Below are 21,150 nucleotides of genomic sequence, written 5' to 3'. Positions count from 1 at the left end.
TACAGCGAATATTGATAGGAGTAACACCTAGAAACAGGTAACGAGCATCCTGGATCAAGGAGCAAACTCGAGTAGAAGATATCGTAGTCCAAATAAAGAAAAAAAAATGGACTTGGGCTGGCCAGGTAGGGAAACGAACCGACCGCAGGTGGACAACGAGGGTAACAGAGTGGATACCGGGAGGCGGTACTAGAAGAAGGGGGAGGACATTAACTCGATGAAGAGACTGAAAAAGAAAATTCGTAGCAAAGAATGGTCCGAGTGGAGGTTAATGGGAGAGCTCTTCGTCCTGCAATAAACCAAAATAAGCTGTTATTGTTGTTGATGATGAGGGGGAGGAGGTGAACCAGGAGGAGGATGAAAAAAGCCGCTCCCCTCCGCCGCTACAATTCGGCACACCGTCACCCTTCGAAAACCTGGTCGCCTCCGGTGCTTCATATGTACATACAACAGGCTGCATATTGCCCCTGTAAAAACGCCTTCATAGCAATGAATTTGTGTTCAAAAGTGAAGCGAACTTTACGAGCTCGGTGAATGTTCGGTTTCTGTAAGCTGGCTTTTCCACATTCTGAGTTGCAAAGGAAAGCTTCCTCACATTGAAAAAGCCGCCCGCATCTTCCCACGGGGGGAACTCGAGTAAATGCGTCGCATCTACTCGAGGCAAGCAAAGCATCACGTCAAGCGAAAGCCAAGCAAAGACGCCCTTGACTGAATTCCGAACTCGCGCTCCGCCGCTTATATACGTTGAAGGGACTGCGTAAGCCGGTCCCAGTCGACGACGTTGGCGTACTTGTAAAGCGGCGAGGACCCTAGGTGTTTGAGCCAAGCGCGGATGTTGCTTCGCCGGAGAACGGCACAGCGGTTATATGCGCAGCGCGCCCGAAGGAGAGGAAACCGCGGAAGAGAGAGTACTGCACATGCGCCGGCCCCAGCGCGTCTGCCGCGGCTATGACGCAACACAATCCAACACAATCCACTTTAATCCAATCCAATCCAATCTAAATCCAATCCAAGCCAAGCCAAGCCAATCCAAGCCAATCCAATCCAAGCCAATCCAATCGAATCCAATCTAATGCCCTCGCGATAGAGTGTTCGAATCCAATCCAATGCCCCTCGCGAGAGAGTGTTCGCTTTCGCCTCGACCCGACGCGCATGCGCAGTGAGCGTGCGGACTACGGACGCCAACGCGGGTGACATCGTGAGTTACTTAAATGCTCTGCATTTAAAATCGGCGGCAGTGGGCGCGAATGCCGCGGAAGGGAAGAACTGACCACGATCAGGCCCCGACCACCAAGTGTAATCGCGACGATCGTCGGGACCCGTAATACCGCGAGGCGAAAGACGCAAGACGTCATCGTGGCTACTATGCCGCTGTGTGCTTCCCCGGTTTGATGGCGTGGCTTGGACAGGATTTTGTGGCTGACAAATAACCTACAAACCGCACCACTGGTCACCGAGCTTCACAGAGTGGAATGGTACTAAATGGTTTGTTATAAAATGTTGGCTTTCCTTTGTTCATTTAAGCCTCATTGGAAACGCATATGCATGCAACGAACGAAATCTCCTCAGCAGGGTTCAGTTTGTTGGTTACTTAGCGTAGGTAAAAGCGTGCTGTATTGCTTTGGTTACTCTAATAGGAGAAACTTACTCTAATAGGAGAATCGCTGGCCTTCATTAAAGTTATTCTCTCTCTCTTTCTCAAATAGGAGAAATTTCCGCTTCCTCATAAATACAAAAATATCAGAGAAAGCTTTTTTTAATTGTCTGCAGTTTATTGAAATGTGGGTGCCTAAAAATTCCTCCCCTCCATCCGAACACCGCTTTTTCGTGTGTCTGAACTACGGCAAAGAAGAAACCATTTACACTCATATATTGTGTGGGAGCCTGGGAGAGGTCAGAGAATTCCGCACTCGCTGAGATTTATTTTCCTCGTATGCTTGATTACACCTACGCGGGGGAATGACACAGTGGTAAAATTGTAATGCTTTGGAGGTAATGGCGCCACAAATTCTTTAAATCAAGAAAAACAGGCCTGTGTTAAACCTAAACCTATCGTTGGTAAATATGACGCGCAGGTACCTTTAAGACTGCAAGAAAAGCCAGGACACAGCAAGCCAGTGTTATGATATTGCCACCATTATTTGAGGCGAGGTTTATTATAAATAATGGTTCAGCACACGTCAGAGTTCAGCGTTACAGGGAAACTTTGTGAGCTTAACGCGAACGTACAGTTACATACTGTGCATAAAAAACATTTTCATTGCATTTAGTCATAACGATTATGCTTATTTAGGTATTACACGGGAACAAGTATATCGTCTTCTGACTCACCTCTTACGACTATGTTCAGCGGATTTTAACACCCAACTCCAATGGACGAGTCCCTATACAGGCGATTCATGCGGCTCACGCCGTCGCCTGCGCCCTCTCCTTCCGGTCCTCCATATCGGACACTGACCCACCTCCACACGACAGCTCCCCGGTACCCGAACGCTACCGCGCCTAGCACGCCGCTTCTATGCGCCCCTATCCCCAACCCTGAACTAAGCAAGGAAGAAGAAGTAACTTGGTGTCGCCTACAAACCAATACCTTTCCCCATGGCACCCCACTTCATAAACAATCCCACCGAGTACTCTCAAGACTTCCGTTTCTCTCCAACCCCTCTGCACCCTATACCATGTGGTCTGGAAATGCAGCAGCACATAAACCATCCCCTCCTTCTCATTACTGACCCCAGAGCAGTGGGAAAGCCTGCTTACCAGCCGGAGCCTTGAAATCCAGAGGAGACTGCACGCCAGGGCGCGCCTGGCAGCTAGAGCGCAAGGATTTATGGACTAGAGAGTCCTCCCACCGCCGAGCGACCACAACATCTTCCGCTTTGAACAATAAGAGCTTGCATCAGCATCATTTCCTTTCTGTAGTACCCACCGGGTCATAAATGGCGCGTCGACACAAGGCCGCCAGTTGGCCAATTAAATAAAAATAACAACCCCGCCTGTGATTCGAACCAGCACAATGTGACAACATTCTCTCAGTGTTGCATACCACTGTGCTATAAAAAATCTAAGGCTTTGGAGAAATTACAGGTTTATATACATCTCAGCTGGCACTCGATAGGCGTGGTTGCAAATCTTTGGGAGAGGCTTTCGCCCTGGGACACAAACAAGCTCGGGATGATGATGATAATAATACATCTCAAAGGCTTCCCCTGAAATGCATCTTGTTGTTTGTTTCTTGGATGTCAGCATTGCGTGCTACTAAACTAATCAATTATTGTATAACGCTTCTACAGCACACTTCCCCCGAGCCCCCCCCCCCCGCAAAAAAAAAAAATTCTGATCACAGGCGAATGCGTTCCTTCAGGCAACCAAAGCGATCGCAAATATATTATGTGCTAGTTGTGCTACTTCAGCGTTCACCCTGTATAAAAGTGCCTCTCGTATCTTGGCTTTACGTTTTGCGATAAAATTACTTATTACTTATATTATCTTCACTGAGTCTTCTCCTGCCTTTAATTCGCCTTAGATGCTGTACTAGCTTACCAGTCGCACAGGCATATGCAGCTTTCAGCTTCAGTGAAGCGAAGCCAGTGAAGCGTCGTAAGCCAATAAACGTAGGGCATATGCGCTAGTATGGAGCTACTTTTGACTTCATCTACTTTGCTAAGCTTAATACAGCCTATAGACGGACAATATAAAGCGGCATCTATCCGGGTACGAACTTTGTCGGGCTTAGTTTCAACTGAGCGACCGAATTTTGACGACGCGCCGGCGGCCGGACGACTGGCTCTGTCTAAGAGTCGGCGAGCCGCGCAGTAGGCGCAGTCAAGCCGAACCACAAGAGTGAGCGTTATAGGCAAAGTCCTCAGAAACTGGCAACGACAATGCACAAATGAGAACAGCACTTTCAGTGTGATTTTTCGACTAAATAAATTCCCATGAACGCACCCACAGTGGTCGGAACATGGTCTGAGGCCTCGAGTCTTTAAATTGCACAAGCACCCTCACAATACAGAAATAAACAGCGAAAGACACGGACGGTGAAAAGGACGGGACGGGCGCTATCCCGTCCCGTCCCCTCCTTTTCACCATCCGCGTCTTTCGCTGTGCTAAATCTTATTTCTCTAATATGAACCAACTCGTCCAGCAACACGTCTTACTGAGCCTCACAATGTTTACAAATCCCTTGTGTCCCTTTAAACCTTCTTGAAAGGGTTAATCACGGCGCAAGTGGGGAGGGGCGCCGCGCTCACATACACCAGGATTGTTCGGTGTGCCCCGTGCAGATAGCCGCCAAATGTGGTCACGTGGTTGCAGCACTCGGCTGCGCACCCAAAAAGGCGACCCCTCACCATCCGGAATCAAACTTCACTGCTTGCCCAGGGTACTGACTCGTCCCAGTCCAGCCGTGCACTACCTGGTCATGCAACCACTGCGCACAGCCTGGGCCACGGGGTGAGCGTAATCTCAAACGTACAGGAGGGATTAAAAGAAATTCGAACAACGGAGCGCACAGCCTCCGAGGCATGCTGCACCATCTGGCTGCAAAGTCAGTAAACTGCGCACAGGCGCACTTCTTCGAGAGCGTTTGAGAGTGTGGCCTACATTTGTGGGAAATGCTTGATCAAGAAGCGACGCCAGTCGTTTATTTTGAGGCGCCTTTTCACGCTGCGTCGCCGCTGAGCAGGATGATTATTGAAGGGCATCATGCTAGCTGCAATCAGCCTGCGCCTGCGGCGCACTTGGCTCCAGAATGTAGTAGATAACAGGATGCTCAGTGGCGACAGAGCAAGGAAAGACGCTTCAAAACAAATGACTAACGTCGCTTCATTATCAAGTATTTCCCGTAACAGTAGGTCACACTCTCAAACGCTCTGAAAGAACTACGATTGCGCGCCGTTTCCTGACAGTGCAGCCAGACGGCGCGGCATGCGTCGGAGGCTGTGTGCTCCGTTGTTCGCCTTTCTTTGAATCCCCCTTGCACTCTTTACTACGCCTGTGCGCGGTGTTGTAAAGAACCACCACGTGTCCACGACGGTGTGACGGGCCCGTTGGTCTCCACACTAACAGCGCATTGATGAACAAAGAAGGCACAGAACCACTGAGCACAAGCGAGCGTATAGACTTGGAAAGAAACAACTGGAGGGGGCAATTAGCTTCGCTGCTTCTATTAGCACTGGCAGTCTAACAGAAGTCACACAGGGAAGATACAATGAAAGCCGAAATTTCGAACAAGCACGCAAAATACACGGTAGCGATACCGATATTCACCAGGAACAAATATCTCAGTTGGGCACGGAAGGAGTCATGGTGGCAACGTCAGCAACGCGCCTCCGCCCGTCATCACATACAGCGAGGGCATTCTCGCAACAAGTATACATTAACGAAAACGAACCTCGTGTGACGTCAATGACAGATTGTGGCTACAGTGCGAAGTCACAAAAGCACAGTCGAACTACTTTGATACGCTACGTCAAGCATTCCGCGACAAAGACGTCATGAATTTTCTGCTGTGCTCAACGTGCAAAGGTACCCGCGCTGCCGCAAAGTTCCGCACTTCTCTCGCAGCAGTGGGTTTCACTCTCCGCTGAGATTAATTGATTGTAGGGTTTTACGCGCGGACGCAACGCAGGCGATGAGGCGCGCCGTAGTGAAAGGCTCCGGATTAATTTTGACCACCTGGGGATCTTTAACGTGCGCCGAAATCTCGTACACACGGGCGTTTTTTTTTCTATTTGCCTCCATCAGAAAAGCGGCCTCCGCGGCCGGGAATTGAACCCGCGAACTCGTGCTCAGCAGCGCAACGCCTTAGCCGATGAGCCACCGCGGCGGGTATCCGCTGCCATCCGCGCATCTCCCAGAACGAAACTAGCGCCTTCTTTCATCTCGAGTTGAGCCAAAGGAGGGCGCGGATTTTATCCGGGCCGCCGTGGCTGCTTTTCAGGTAAAGGCAAAAAGCGAAAACACCCGTGCATCGATATTTCGGCGCTCGTTAGACATCCCAGATTTTCAAAAATAATCCGGAGCCCTCCACTACGGCGAGCTCATAACCCAGGTGTAGCTTTGGCACATTAAACCCCCAGTTTATTTTTTTCTTGTTGTTTCTCCTGGCCCCCCTTTCATGTCCTATAAAGCGGCTAATGCACAGAGAGTTTTTTGTTTTGTTTTTGGTATACGCGCGGAACACGGACACGAATTGGAATTGGGTCCCCGGTTTCAGATGTCGCAAACGAGATGGTTACTCGTCTCACGCCCACATTGTGAGATCACAATAACTGCTAATAATCGTTTATCCAACATTCAGAGGAGTTGCTGCAGGATTCTTTTTACCAGCGAAGCTGTTTATATCTATTGTTATGTGGATTTTTATGTCCGTCAACAAATCTGGGAGGCAAATCGAACTTTATCGCGAATTCTACTATTGGTGTCACTGTTCAGGACACTACTGAATCGCTATTGATACCTTTATCAATCCCTCCCCACAGGAGAGGCAAAGTGTGATCAACTTAGCGGGCAAATAAAGAGTGCATTTAGAAGGAATGTGAAAGTGTTTGCGTGTGCACGGACCCGCCCATCACCTGGCGGCATATTTCATTTCATTTCAACTTGAGCTTCCAGAAATCACGCTACACGATAAGCAGTAGAGGAGCAGACGTGGCTACTCACACGACATTTTCTGGCACTGCACCTGTGACTTCACCAAAATATTTTGTTCAGTGGGCTACCGTCGGCAAAACCCACAGCCAATAAAACTATTTTAGCGATAGCAGTGGTTCCTATGCTTCCCTTTGACCTCGCCCCTATCCGCTCACTGACATCCCTGCTGGAATTGCGTGCAAGAAATTTGAAACACGGTAATCTTTTTTGCGGGGAAAACAAGGTCTTCCGGGGCATAAACGGAGTTGGCTGAGTTATCAAAGGTTAGTTCTTCCAAGTAAAATAACTACGTATGTTGTCTTCGTGGTCCATTTAAGAACTCGTGATTTAGCTCAATTGTTCTGACTTTGCTCCTAATAAGGAGCACGATAAAATTGCAGGGTACTGGCATATACCGCTCTATATTGAACTCTTTTGTCGATCATGGAAATTGTCACTGCGATCCCTCCCCTCCTTACACTCGTAACTAGCATCAAAACCAGCGACTAGCCCTTGGCTATGGTCCTGCACAGCGTTAAGTATTTTTTGTGTGTAGCTCCTTGCTGAATAAGGTAAAAGTTAAGCGAAAGCCATCAGCATTAAAAAAAATGAATGGTTTTGGTTTTGTCCGCCGCTCCTTATGATCACCCCTTACTGATATTGAACGGTTTTGACTTTTAGCCGCAATATTGGTTACTTAACGGGTGCACGTGCTTTCATCGGGAGATGAAATGGCTTGTCATTTGGTCAATTTATGGCAAACGTACTACAAATTTATGTTAAGCCTGTGCCAATCAATTTATTTAGGGGGTAGAGGTGCTGCCGCTATTTAAGCGGTGTGCTGGATTTTGCGAATTCTTTTCACAGTAACTAGCGGAGTACTTCAATTATGTGTTTTTAGACATACCTTTACACTACTGGCTTGTCTCGTTACCTGAGATAAAAACACAAAAAATATGCTATTCACATCTAGAAGTAAAAAATACAAAATTGGGCTTACAGCGGTTTTATGTAGAACAAAGGATAGTTCGACAATCCGCATGAGAGGCGTGGCGATGTATGTGGGCATACATATACAAAGGAAACCTAGATGTAACGAACTTGAAGAAAGTTGGCAATTTCTCGTTGCATGCACGTTTAGAGTTATGGATCGCGGGAATGAAGCAAAAACTAAGCCACAATGCTAGACTTCCATGAAGGCGAACTTACCCTTCAAGGAGTCACTTCACACAGAAAAAATGCGTGAGTTTTGCCTACTGCTTTCGCTCGAGCTTAGGTACCCCAGAGAAGCGAGATCACTTACCCCCGCAATAACAAACGTAACTTTAGGATCACTTTTGCCATTCGACACTTTTCAGTGTTTTAACGCGTTTCAAGAACCTAACATGTTTCAAGAACCCATGGGCGCCTTTTCGCAAACTTGATGCTCTTGCCCGAACTGAAAATTGCTCAGATACTGCCCGGCCGGCCACATTCTTCTTTACTGGCGGCTGGGACAGCATTTAAAATTTGGAGATTGCCTAGAAAAAATAAAACTTTTCGTGTTCTGGCACCAGAACTCATCCCGGACGAACCGATACCAAAGACTACACGCCGCCAGGACGCGATGGGACCCGACACTGCACTCACCCGTGGGAACGCACGGCAGTTTGCGGTGCGGGCAAAAAAAAAGGTAGTTTTTTAATAACACAATGCTTATTTACACAGATGTACGTATATGCATAATACACTGACAAGCACTAGGCGTTGACGACGGCAGACGTAAATACTGTCGCGACAAAACGTTCAGTCATGACTCCGACGAGTATTCGCTTAGTCACAAAATACACAACGCATAAGACTGCAGGTACAACAAAAGGTGCTAATAGAAAACTGTGATGGCGCAAAACGCTGTAAAATTAAAAGTGCTAAACAGAAAATGTTGGGTGTTAACATGTATGTGTGTACTCTGGGTTGATGTAAAGGACGCGCGATCAGAGAAGAACAGCGTTGTGAAAACGCAGTGGTAGGACCACCCGCGAGTCACAGCCATTGCCAGCGATGCATTTCTTTTCTTTTTTTTTTTTTGAAGTGCTGCAGGGCTTGGCACCCCCTTTGCAATGAGTCGCGAAGCTCGAAGTCAGCGTCTGGATCCCCCAGCGCGCCCACGGTCCCTTAAAGGGGCACTGACACAAAAATTTAGCATCTTGTTTTTTTCGTTGCGATAAGTAGCTAGTGACCTACTTATAACCTGTAGAAACCTCATTTGCTTCAGCGTGCGACGGTTGTTTAATTAGAGGGATTTTAAATGCGGCCAGTCGCAGTTTCGGTTTCAGCGAGTGCCGCGAAACGATGGATTTTGTGGATTTTGTGTGAACAAAGCTGACCACGTGACCGTCGGAGGGATATCACAGAGCAGAGCCGCCGTAGCACTGTCGAATCCGCATCGACTGCAGTTTCTGCGAATGCCCCCACGTACTGATCTCGTGAGGCGCTTAATTAAAAAGCGACCGTGGATGTGACGCAGGCGCGGCGAGTGCAAATGCTACAGCGGCTAAAGACGACGCGCGACGCTCGAGACGGTGGGTGGCAAGACGCGCGCTGGGAGCAGCCGGCCGGTCTGCCTACAGGTCCGCCTACAGATGTGTTCGGCTCAGCACTGCGGCGGATATTCGAGTGCCGCTCTCGTAAGCGGTGCAGATGACAATTTTTAATGCAACCCGCCATCGCATCATTAACTCCTTTCTCATGTAAGCCACTATGGTCGGGACTTTGGGACAATTTCGTGCAGCGGTAACAAGCTACCTGCGCCGGCCTGGGCCACTTCGCGGCCGTGGCCGCCGCCTGCACAGCGACCGTGCGGCTAGCTCAGTGAGCTTTTCGTGCCTCCGGCGCGGTTTCGCATCCAATGGTAATAAACAGTAATAGAAACAGTGCCTGGAATCACTGTAGAACTTTGGTCGCGGCCAGCTGCCCGATGAGCTTACGAAATCACGGCGCCTCCGCCGCCAACGATCGGGTCGTTCGTTCTCGAGAGCAGAAGCTCCGCCCTCCGGCCCTCCGATTGGAGCGGCGAGCCGGGCGAGCCCGCGTAAAACGCCGGTAGTGCGGAAGCGGCAAACACAAACTCGTGACGTGTTTGGATGTTGTTTATTTACAATTGCGCGTGGTCCTCTGCTGGCTGCTCGGTTGCGTTTCGCACACTTCAAAATTGATTTTAAATATGTTCTAGGCTGTATTCGCCGCTGATATTTTGCAGATGATGTATATGTGTTCCCACCAATCTATCTCCGACGTTATCTCGCCTTCAAAATTTTGTGTCAGTGCCCCTTTAAACCTTTACAGTAAAGGGCCACCAGGCAGGCTTCGGGTTCCTAGCGCACTCCACTGCGTCCACTCTAGCCCTCCACAGAGAGTGGCGCCCAAAGCGAGCACGCAGTCTCGAAGTGCCTTGTTTTCGGTGGGTGTGCTCAGGCGCCGGAGATCTGACCACGACAGGTCCCATCGCTTAGCGAACGCAGTCTGCAGCTCGTCTCAGAAGACTGCTGCGGCGTTGCACTCAATGAGGACGTGTTCCGCCGTTTCCCGCTTCCCGCAAATGAGGCACCCCGCGCCGCCGTGGAGGAAGAATCCTTTCTCCTCCAAACGTGCCTTCGCGGGCAGCACTCCCATGTGAAGGCGGAAGAAGCTCTTGCTACCGGGCACGGTGTCACGTGAGACAAGCAAAACCACAAGTGGATGCTACTTTAACCACAGGATGGCGCTAGCCGCGCCGTTCATGGTCATCACCATGACGAATTTTGTATATATATATATATATATATATATATATATATATATATATATATATATATATATATATATATATATATATATATATATATATATATATATATATATATATATATATATATATATAGCTTCGTGTCTAAAAAATAACATTTGTCCTGATTCGCTTTGCGCAGGATATGTCTCACTGCCCCAAGTGCGCATTGTCACGAAGCTGTTAAAGGTGACGTCGTAAAAGAGCAGACGGCTGACCGAACGAAAGGTCCAAGCCTCGTCGATGAAGCAGGCTAAAGGTGGTATGACAAACAAAAATTTCCTTTCTACTGCGCTAAAATAAGAATGATGAATTGTCACTTATCTTCTGCAATAGAAAAGAATGGATAAGGAAAACTAAGGCAGGGTGAAGAAAACATACATTTATCGGAAACAAAACAAGCTTGCAAATCACAAACGCCTGGACAAGCAAAACACAACAAATGAAATCTCACAAACAAAAACAAACTCTTTAACGAAAGGTCAGTATTAAACCCGAGAAAAAACTATGCGGTCCCCTATTGAGTTGTTTACACAGTCCGCAGTGGCAGTCCATAAGATATGCCTTACCCCAACTCACCGGCGTTGCCATGGATTACACGTCCGTACTTAGTACTGATAAGACAAAAACCGCCTGTATCACTATTTTCTTAAATCACATTCACATGAAGCCTTGAATGAATTTAAGATTGTTAGGAATAACTTGAATGCTCAGCTCAGACGTGCCAACACATCGTTTTACCAGGAACTGTTCTCGAGCATTGCTAAACAACGCCCACATGAAGCCTGGAAAGTTTTGAATACTCTTCTTGGTCGCAGAGACAAAATATGAGCCCTGAAACTATAATTCATAACAACTAGGTACTGATTGGAAGATCTCTGGCAGACCATTTTATTCGCATTTTGGCAATGTTACATAGACCTCTTGAGAATACTTCACCTACTGTAAACTCTTCATTCCCTGCACCAGTTGACAGCCTCTTTTTTTGGTCCCACTGATCAATTTGAGATCGTCTAAACTTTTATGATTTTGAATAATAGCAAGGCACTTGATGTTCACAGTTTACAGGTTAAGCCAACAAAGCAGGTTATAAATTTGATTGCTCCAGTAGTTGCCTATATTGATAAGTTGATGTTTGCGTGGGTCTATACCTTGCGGCGATGAAAAATGTCGTGTGTCTGTATTGTACAAGAGCGGCGACAAGAATTCAGTGGCAAGACCCATCTCGGGGATTCCTACTTTTTCTAAAGGAACTGAAAAAATTGTTTGAACCAGGCTTGTCAAGTTTTTAGACAAAAATCATATTCTATCTAATACTCAATTTGGATTTCCGGCCAGAAGGTCTACGGAATCGGCACTCCTAACGCTAAAAAACACGTTCTGGGCAATTTCGAGGAAAAGCGTTATACAATTGCCCTATCATCGATTTCAGCAAAGCTTTTGATTGCTTGCAATATAGCATACTAACAGATAAGCTATCTCGTTATAAAATCCACGGTTTGCCTTTATCCTTGCTATCATCCAAGTAAGATGGCAGACATAAGTGCGTTTTCCAGGCAATGAGCGCCAATCGTATCTACTATTACAATGCGGTGTCCCTCAAGAGAGGGTTCTATGGGCAATTTTATTCTTACTAAATTTTTATGACATTGTCAATGTTGACACATATATCAAATAGCTCATATACGCTGATGATAGTACCTTGCTGTTATTTAGAATGAATCTTGATGACGTTATCGAGAAGTGTAACGTTGTAGTTGAGAAACTTCCCCTGTGGACGCAATATAACTGCATTCGAATTAATCTTTCAAAAACTAAAATTATGATTTTCCGCGCAAAGAATACGCAGGGTCGGCTTGATAAAAATCTTTCTTTTGGTGGTCGAAAGATTGCGGTTGTAGACGAACATAAAGTCCTTGGTGTTACATTTCCTTAAAAAATTAATGTGGGATGCGCGCATTGACAAACTTTTTGCAAACCGTCCTCAGCCGCCGGTATCTTTTCCCATTGCCGATCTTTGCTTCCAGCGCACGCGAAACTTGTTTTCATACCTGGTTTGCTTCCAATATGAAGTACTGCAGTCTTGTTTGACTACAATCAAGGATAACATTTGTTAAATGTTTTATCTTGTGAAAGAAAATCCTTCGCCACATCAATGGCGTTGATTATTCTACCTCCCCGCATAACTTGTTTCACTTATTTATTATGGTTAAAGTCCGAAACTTGTACGACTTCCGATCGCTGCACATGTTTTGTTTTTCACGTACCCAGAAATGGGTTTGGCTTCAGTTGCCTCTTTGACAGCCAGCATCAAATGTGTCTCCATAAATGGTTTCTACCTCGCTTTAGAACCTATTCCAAGTTTTAAATGCTCCACCACAATCTTCCATTCGTTCTAAACAGCAACAATTTCCCGACAGTCAAAGAAATGTGACAATATTTTATAAACCTGTAAGTTGCTGTTGCGGGCGTTTCTAGCTTTGCGCAAAATGGCCTTTTTTTGGTACATTTTTGTGTGTTGTCGTTATTTCTTTTGATTAGCAGGTATATATTAGGGTTTCCATAATTAAGGTTGTTTTTACTCAGTTTTATTTCCCATAGGTGTGTATTAAAACCTGCTTTCGAAGCTGCTACTGCCACGTTTTGTAGTGTATAATGTTTTCCGCTGATATTGTACGCATTGTTATGTTGTCTTTCTGTACGATGCTGCCGTCGCTGTCTTGTAATGACTTCTCGTGCCCCATCGAGCTGTGCGGCACAGCTTTTAGCCTGGATGCGTTATCAGGAACTAATAAGCAAATAAAGAATTGAATTGAATTAATCGAGTCACAGCATGGCCGCGAAAGGTACTGCCCGCGTGCCAAGGTCGGGTTGCAGTGTGACCGTAAGTTCTCTCGTAAGTCGGCGCTTCTACGTCTAGTCACTTAGTAGCCGTTAACTTCAGGAGGACCACCCTAGAACCGGAAGTTTTGCCGTAATGGGGGACGTCAAAGCATGCGTCGATGGTACGCTGGCGCTGCACGAAGGTATTCGCCCGTCACTGCTGGGGCCGTTAAAGCGCAGGCTGGTGGTGCGTCAGGAGGATGGACTGCCGAGCAGTCGGTCCGCTCCGCCCAGGCTTGCGAAGCGATGTCTGTGTCCTGGCCGCGTCACCCCTTGCTTGGTTCTCCGAAATCTTGTTGTCTTGTCGCACCGCTGCTTTATCGGTCCCTCCTCCATCTCTGTCCAGCGCTCTGGTTTCTTCCTTACGTCATTTTTTTCTGCTTATCGCGGCATTCCCTCATTGACCGTCTTATTTCACTAGCATCACTAGAACTTCCCTTGTCTAGATACTCCCCTTGTCATCACTAGTCCGTTCCCCATTCGCTGCAGCTCCTGATTATTTTGCGGGACATGGTTAAATTGGATTTCTTGGTTGGTTGGTTGGAGCCATGACAAGAATCGCACGTACCCACTCTGGAGGATTGGCCAGGTCTTATTGTGGTTTCACTGTTGAAGAAGCTTATGAATTAGTTTCAAACTAAGGGAAAATACAAGTGGGATGATAGGGGGTACAGTGATGCTAACAATTTGAGAACCAAAAAAATTCAATACTGTTGTAACAACAAATATGGTAATAAACGATTAAAAATTCGCTGACGCGGTTGATTAACAAGGCAAGCGACCTGATTCAGCAATAAAAGAGTGAAGAGCGCGACCAACATCCCCGTTGCACCAACCAAGCCCGACTGCCCCAAATGACAAAATTACATCATCTTCCCGTGGGGAACCCTGATGAGGATGCGAAGCATCATGGGGGTTCCGTGTGGCTTTATTGTGCTGCCGTTATGAGTCGTCTTCTTTTTACGCCACCCATCGCGTTGTGTGAACTCCTCTTCTTCTTTGACGTCTAAGAAGAGACGTCTTTGACGTCCTTTGACTCATGACACCAAAGAAGAAACACTGAAAAACCCGGGAATACAAGTACAGAAGGCGGCACTGCTATTAAAAATACAGTATATGCTTGCACAAAAATTATCTTACAAGCATAAATATCAGGTCTTATACCATTAAAAGTAATCTAATAAAAAAGTATAGAATCTCTTTATTGGCGCGGCTACGGAGATTTAAAACCGGGGAACTATCCCTCCCCCTTCAGACCAACTTTTTCTAGGGGGCTTAGGGCTTTCCCTTTCCCTGACCCCGGGCCTGCTTAAAAAAACTATTCTTAACTGTGTCATTCTAACAGTATTTGAAAGTTCAGGCAAGTTTTCAGAAGAACGTTGTGTATTGCACGTACCGATTAATGAGCACGCATAGCACGGATCCTGAAAGATGAAATAGAATGCCGGAATTGAAAGCTGGCCAACCCAGTTCACGACGCAAAAACAAAAAACCTTACCCAAGCAATACACCAAAGTGGTAAACATTTCTGGATTCTATGACTTCGTGTAGCGCAAAAAAAAATGAAGTAAACACAGGGAGGCGACGGGCACAAGCGCTAACGCTTGTGCCCGTCGCCTCCCTGTGTTTTTTGTCGTTTTTTTTTTGCGCTGCACGAAGTCATGGATTACCGCTACCAACAAGCCCAAACCAAAACTCTGATTGCTGGATTACCTTCCCAGATTAAACAGGCCATGATGACTAAATAGAAGTTTGGTTAAAAAATACTGCTTTGTGAAGATAAGAATCACACCAATATTAAGGAAAACCATAGGTCAGTGTACTCACTCGTGAGTACATTCATTTGAACTCAAACTTACGAGTAAATACAATGACAAGGGAGTACAGACCCAGACGAAATAAGTGAGTCCAAATACAAGTCAGCACAGACCCAGAAAAAAGAGTGAGTACGATGGCGAGTGAATACGGACGTAAATACATGTGCTCGTGAGTACAGTACTCGCGAGTACAATGCCCATGAGTATGTATACTTATAAATGTAGCACTCGTGAGTACTGCACTCATGAGTAAATGTACTCACGAGTAGTACTGATGAGGATACAATACTCGCGAGTGCATGTTTACGGCGCCTGCAACTACGAGATGGCGTGTGATTTAGTCGTCGTGGTTGTAGCCTGCGCTGCTCGTATGTGTATATGTGAGGGTGCCTTGGATATAGTCTCCCGCCATTGCCCCCAGAAACGTTTGTCATGTGGAGGAGGCGGGGATGCAATTTTTATGATTGTTGAGCTCATGATGTCTAAAATAATGTTTAATCGGCTCTTTGCTCTGATATTTATTGCACGTTTATAAATACATTAAAAATTCACCTTAATCGCCCCAGCCTTTCTTATCAGCCCACTGCAGAGCGTAGTAAGTGCACAACCTGGGGTGGTGACTATAGTGTTACCCAGTTGAGTCCATACACTTCCATTAGCACATGAATGCAATTGGTCGACTGGGAGTACGAATTAGTAGAAACACTTTCGAATACGAGTAAAGTGAGTACAGATGAAATACAAGTCAGCCCAGATTGAGTACGAGCACAAGTCGGAACAGTTGAGTTGAGTATGAATGAGTTCGAGTACTCGTGAAGAGATATAACTTTGAGTACAGGTGAGTATGATCGAAAACGGGTATGTGACGAGCGGATACGAGGAATTTTAAGTATGGACCAGCTTTTCGAGTGTGAGCTTGAGCGAGCACAGCGTGAAGAAAGAAACTGTGATTTAGTTTTTTTTTCAACGTTTATTGTAATGTAGAAAAAACACCTGGGGTCTCTTGCTAGTGCATCAGACCCCCTTAGGGGTAGCGATAAGTTAAGGTTCACGACGGGTATGGGTGGGAAATAGCAAGGGAAAAATAGTGGGTCGGGATATGAAATGCAGGAGAGTGTCTCACACTGCCTTCGCTAAACTAGGTGGGTAGGACGGACGCAGGAGATCATTTAAGGAATTAGGTCGTAAGTTAGCGGAAAAGGTGTCTAGGAGAACCTATCTTTCAGTTTGAAATTGAGGGCATGTCGAAATAATGTGTTCAGTGGTGTCCCGAATTTAACAGGGGATACACATGCCTTGATTAGGTGACGAATGAAAAAAACTGTTGTCGTTTAGCAGGAGAAAGGTTGGTAAGTGTCCTTATCTGTCTGAGGCGGACTTGTTGAGAGCGAGAATAGGACTTGGGAATGGGAGTGTGGTTGACCAGGGAGGCGAGAAAGTCTTTCCGTTGTTTGATGGCGGTCCGGTGCTCGTCAGGGTCATAATCGCAGTCCGAAGGCGTCCAGCTGGATTGGGGCACGGTTGTGAACGATGCACGTGCCGCCAAATGGGCCGCCTCATTTCAGCGGATTTCGGCATAACCAGGCACCCACGTGATGGTGACGTCGATGTTCTGTTGATGAAGGATGCGCTTGAGTTCTTGGATCTTCTTAACTCCTGGGCTGTATGATAGTTGATGGCGATATTCCAGGAAAGCTTCCCGACTATCTATGTGAATGTGTATGAGTTTGTACATGGAAAAAGATGATATGTAATGAACAATGTGACGAAGTGAGAGGATGATACTTCCTAGTTCTGCCCATTTAATGGTGGTATCTGGTGGCAAGGAATTAACGCTATTGAAGTTAAATGCCGGTATAAGCGACGCCGAAGTTGTGTTGGATTCTGTTTTAGATGCGTCAGTGTAGGTGCTGAGTGTATTACGGTGGCAAGACCCTTTTCTGGTGTTGTTTTGCAGATTTCCGCCTGCTTTGTGGTTTGGGAATGGGTTTAGGATCCGTTAATGATAGGGTGGTCCATGGTTCTGATGTGTTGGCTATGTCTGGCAGCTGTGAGGTATTGTGGCCAATGGCTTCAAGGATGTGTCGTCCGTACCGTGAGGTGTACAGTAGTTGTACATGCGAGTTACGGAGTGCGTATGCCCTGTCGGCGTATGTAGGCATGTTAGTGCAGTCGTAAAGGTCATGGATTCTAGTGTAAGTGGGTAGGCCGGTAATGAGTCGTAGACTTTCTCTGTTAAGTATTTCAAGGGTTTGTTGTTGCTTTTTAGTAATATTGAGGTAAGGATAGGCATACATAACTCGTGAAATGAGGAGGGGGTGTGAGGGAGGTGTCTAAGGTCATGTTCTTTAAGGCCAGACTGGTGTGTCGTGAAGCGCTTTATAATGCGGAGGATCTGTTTAATTGTTTTAATTTGACGGAGGTCTTTCCGTTTTGCCGACCTATGAGGAAGACAGACGAATCAGTGGTGACTACCTACTCCTCAGCAACTTTCCGGAGACGTTGCTATGACATCACAGAATCTGGTTTTGGGCGGCTGCCAATAAAAGCCACCGCCAAGAAACATGAAAGTTGTATTGCAGTTCTCTCTGATCGTATCGTTTGAGTGTAAACGTGCAGTTAACATGTATAGTACTGTCCCATATTCCTTCACTCCTGTCCATAACACGTCACTGCGAGGCGAAACTTGGCAGTTTTTTTTTATTATAGCTTTCTTTTTTCTTTACAAAACGTACTTCGTAGCTTGATTGGACTTAAATGAGTTCCCAAAGCACAATTCTTGGCAGTTGAACAAACTTGTAATTTGTCTTCATAGCACCTTTAAGGAACAGAAGGTGGAGGCAATATTCTGAGTTTTTTCAGCTGATTAGACTTATTTTTAGGCATAAAAGCGCATTCGATAGCGCTGTTACACTCTCATCCTCCTCTCACGAGAGGACCCTCTCATTCATCAGCCTATCTGTGGACACCGGTAACTGGAAAGTCCCCAGGGAATACAGCAAGCAATTTGACGCTAGTAAGCATGGCAGCAATTTAAATGATAACCAGCAAGTTTAACACGCACGATCCGGGAATCAATACAACTGTCAGTCGTTATCAACCATGAAACAGGCGGGCCGTGGCCATCAAAACCGGAAATTATAAGAATGCCCGAAATTGTGTTACAAGCAATTGTGACGTCGGTAGACCAGGTGCATGGCGTTTTTTTTTTTTTTATTCTGCCGCACCCCCCACCCTCCCTTCACTCGCTATGCAGACGCCTCTCCATACCCCCACAAATCTGCCCGCGCTGCCAGTGTGACCGACGCCAACGGGAAAGAGTTAACCGTAGTCGCGACAATTACAAAATGTATAAAAACAGCCGAAGAAGTTTGCTGTCGCCCTAGCCGCTATCACTTGCTAAGACTACACAGTTATACTGACATACTCCAAATCTGCATGCCGCAACTTCCTGATCGGACGAATATCCCCACCGAAGACTACACAGTTATACTGACGAATATCCCCAGTTGTTATGCAACTGCTTCCTGAACTACATATTTTCTGGTCACCTGGCCGCGAAACGCTCAAAGGAAATGAGCCGGCACACGCCGCTGCCCACGCGCATACACACCGGGCCGTTTCACAGGAGGGTGACAAACTTCAAGATGACGACATCCTCAAGCCTACGACCCTGAGAAAATACGCCGACATACTCGCCCACTACCGGCGCGGGCGCCGACAATACCCAGCACCCCACCCACACCTATCCAGAACCGAAGGTACAATACTCCGACGACTACAAACGAACTCTTACCCCCCCCCCCCCCCCCAATACCCTACTCCATGCAATGTACCCCACCCTCTTCCCTGCATCTCGCAAATACTGCCCCCACCCTGGCACCCTATACCATCTGGTATGGGGGTGTCAACAAACCATGTCCCTTACTCCTAATCCCCAACCTACATACGAGCAGTGGGTGGCACAGCTGACCATCTCCGACCTCTCCTCCGAGCGTAGCCTGGTGGAGAGGGCCCGGGTAACCAGCGCAAGCCAGGGTATCCCGGACTATAGAGGAAACCCCCCACCAGGCGGGTGCCCAGTCATCAGCACCTAAGGCTCGCCTAAATAAAGTTTATTCCTCCTCCTCCTCTTGCCGCACATTACAGGTAAACTGAGGCTGTAGACTTTCCGTTAAAGAATAGATCGCATGAGTTGCATGCCCATGCAGCCAGAAAGAACGCTCCGCCAAATCCCCTTCAACTTCCATTCAAATTTTCAAATGGAGTTTTGAATGCTAAAGCGCACATAATAGCAGTTAGCGAAATTCCGGCTGTTCTAAAATATGTCATCGTTTCCTGAAGCTTTGCGTGGCGATGCGAAATTAGTATTTTTGCTTCCATATTAATGACCGATTCGAAATTCTCGGGACCACAATAAATCAACAAACTTGACAACTAAAAAGCTGAGTTTCCTTATCAACGATGAAAAAGAAGCAACAACCAGCCAAAACAGGTGAAGGTGTCAGTGGTTTAAACCACTGACACCTTGAAAATTCATTGAAAATTTTCAATGAAAGTCGCGGATTAAGCCTTGCCCATAACGTAACAGCAATACCACACGGATTACTTTTCACGACTGGCTTGAGAAAATTCGAGAAAAACCAATACGAAGCAAACGTGTTCTCTAAGCTTGATTTTACAGTTGATAATTAAAGACGAAAGCATTACAATGCGATTTTTTACCACAGACCTACTCCAAATCGATTCTTGCAAGTACGAGAGCAGTAACTTAAGAAAATGGGTGTAGGAAAAACTGGTTCCGGAAAAAAATGGTCCCGGAAAAAATGGTCCCGGAAGAAATGGTCCCGGAAAAAATGGTCCCAAATCAAAGGTAGGAAAAAATGGTCCCGGAAAAATTGGTCCCGAAGCCAAGGTACGAAAAAGTCTTGTTCGAGTAAAGCCGGTTAATTGGACCAAGAACGTTTGTCTTGCTAAAATGAACGAGGTATTAAAGAAAAATATAGAAATGTTCAGTTTCTAAAAATACCCGGAAAAAAATTGAAGATGGCACCAATCTAAAAATGCAAGCGCTGCGCTAGATTGTTGTCCATAACCCATGTTAAGCGAAAATAAAAATATAATGACTGTTTCAAACAAGCAAGCACACGATAATTCGGTCGCCGAAATGTTTGCGCACGGAGGTGTCCGTGCAGCGAAACGGTATCCATACACCGATATGTACGTACACCGAAAAATCCGTACACCGAAATGTCTGCACCGAAACGTCCTGCACCGATATGCCTTGCACCTAAATGTCCTAAACCCGGGACGACGCTGTGCGCTTCTTTGATGGAGCTCCCACGGCTTTTTGTGCGATTTTCACCGATACTGACGAAACCTCGCAGCGTAGAGCTTCTATGACCTTCCAGACACTGATATGGCTGTGTTCGACTAAGCTACTAAGCCGACGGTTCCAGGCCTCGCAGTTGCTTGTGCGGTTTTACTCCAATTACTTGCATTAAAATGTTTAATCCATGCTCAGCCCTACCATCCATCCATCCATCCATCCATCCATCCATCCATCCATCCATCCATCCATCCATCCATCCATCCATGAAAGCGTCCGTCCGTCCGTCTGTCTGTCTACCCAATTTTTTTGTTAGATTTTAGCCTCCAAAGGCGTAAATTTCGGCCTCTTATGGGAATATTAAAGCATTCCATCTTTCTCAAACCTTTAGCTAAAACGCAAAGGGACAAGATCAAACCGCAACAAAGTTCAGATCGGACTAACTTGAAGGGAAACACGTCGGCTGGGCCATGGGACCATTTTTTCCTAGATGGTCACTGGGACCATTTTTTCCGGGACCATTTTTTCCGGGACCATTTTCTCCGGGATCATTTTTTCCGGGACCATTTTTTCCGGGACCATTTTTTCCATTTCCTAAGAAAATGTACGATTTACAGCCGCTTTGTAGCAACTTTTCTGGTGCAGGCAAACATTCCTCAAATTGTATATTTCATTTCGTTCTG

This window comes from Haemaphysalis longicornis, unplaced genomic scaffold (assembly GCF_048455015.1).
Source record: "Haemaphysalis longicornis isolate Haplotype H1 unplaced genomic scaffold, Haemaphysalis longicornis Haplotype H1 scaffold_4, whole genome shotgun sequence".
NCBI classification, from domain to species: domain Eukaryota; kingdom Metazoa; phylum Arthropoda; class Arachnida; order Ixodida; family Ixodidae; genus Haemaphysalis; species Haemaphysalis longicornis.
This window is presented reverse-complemented; position numbering follows the sequence as displayed.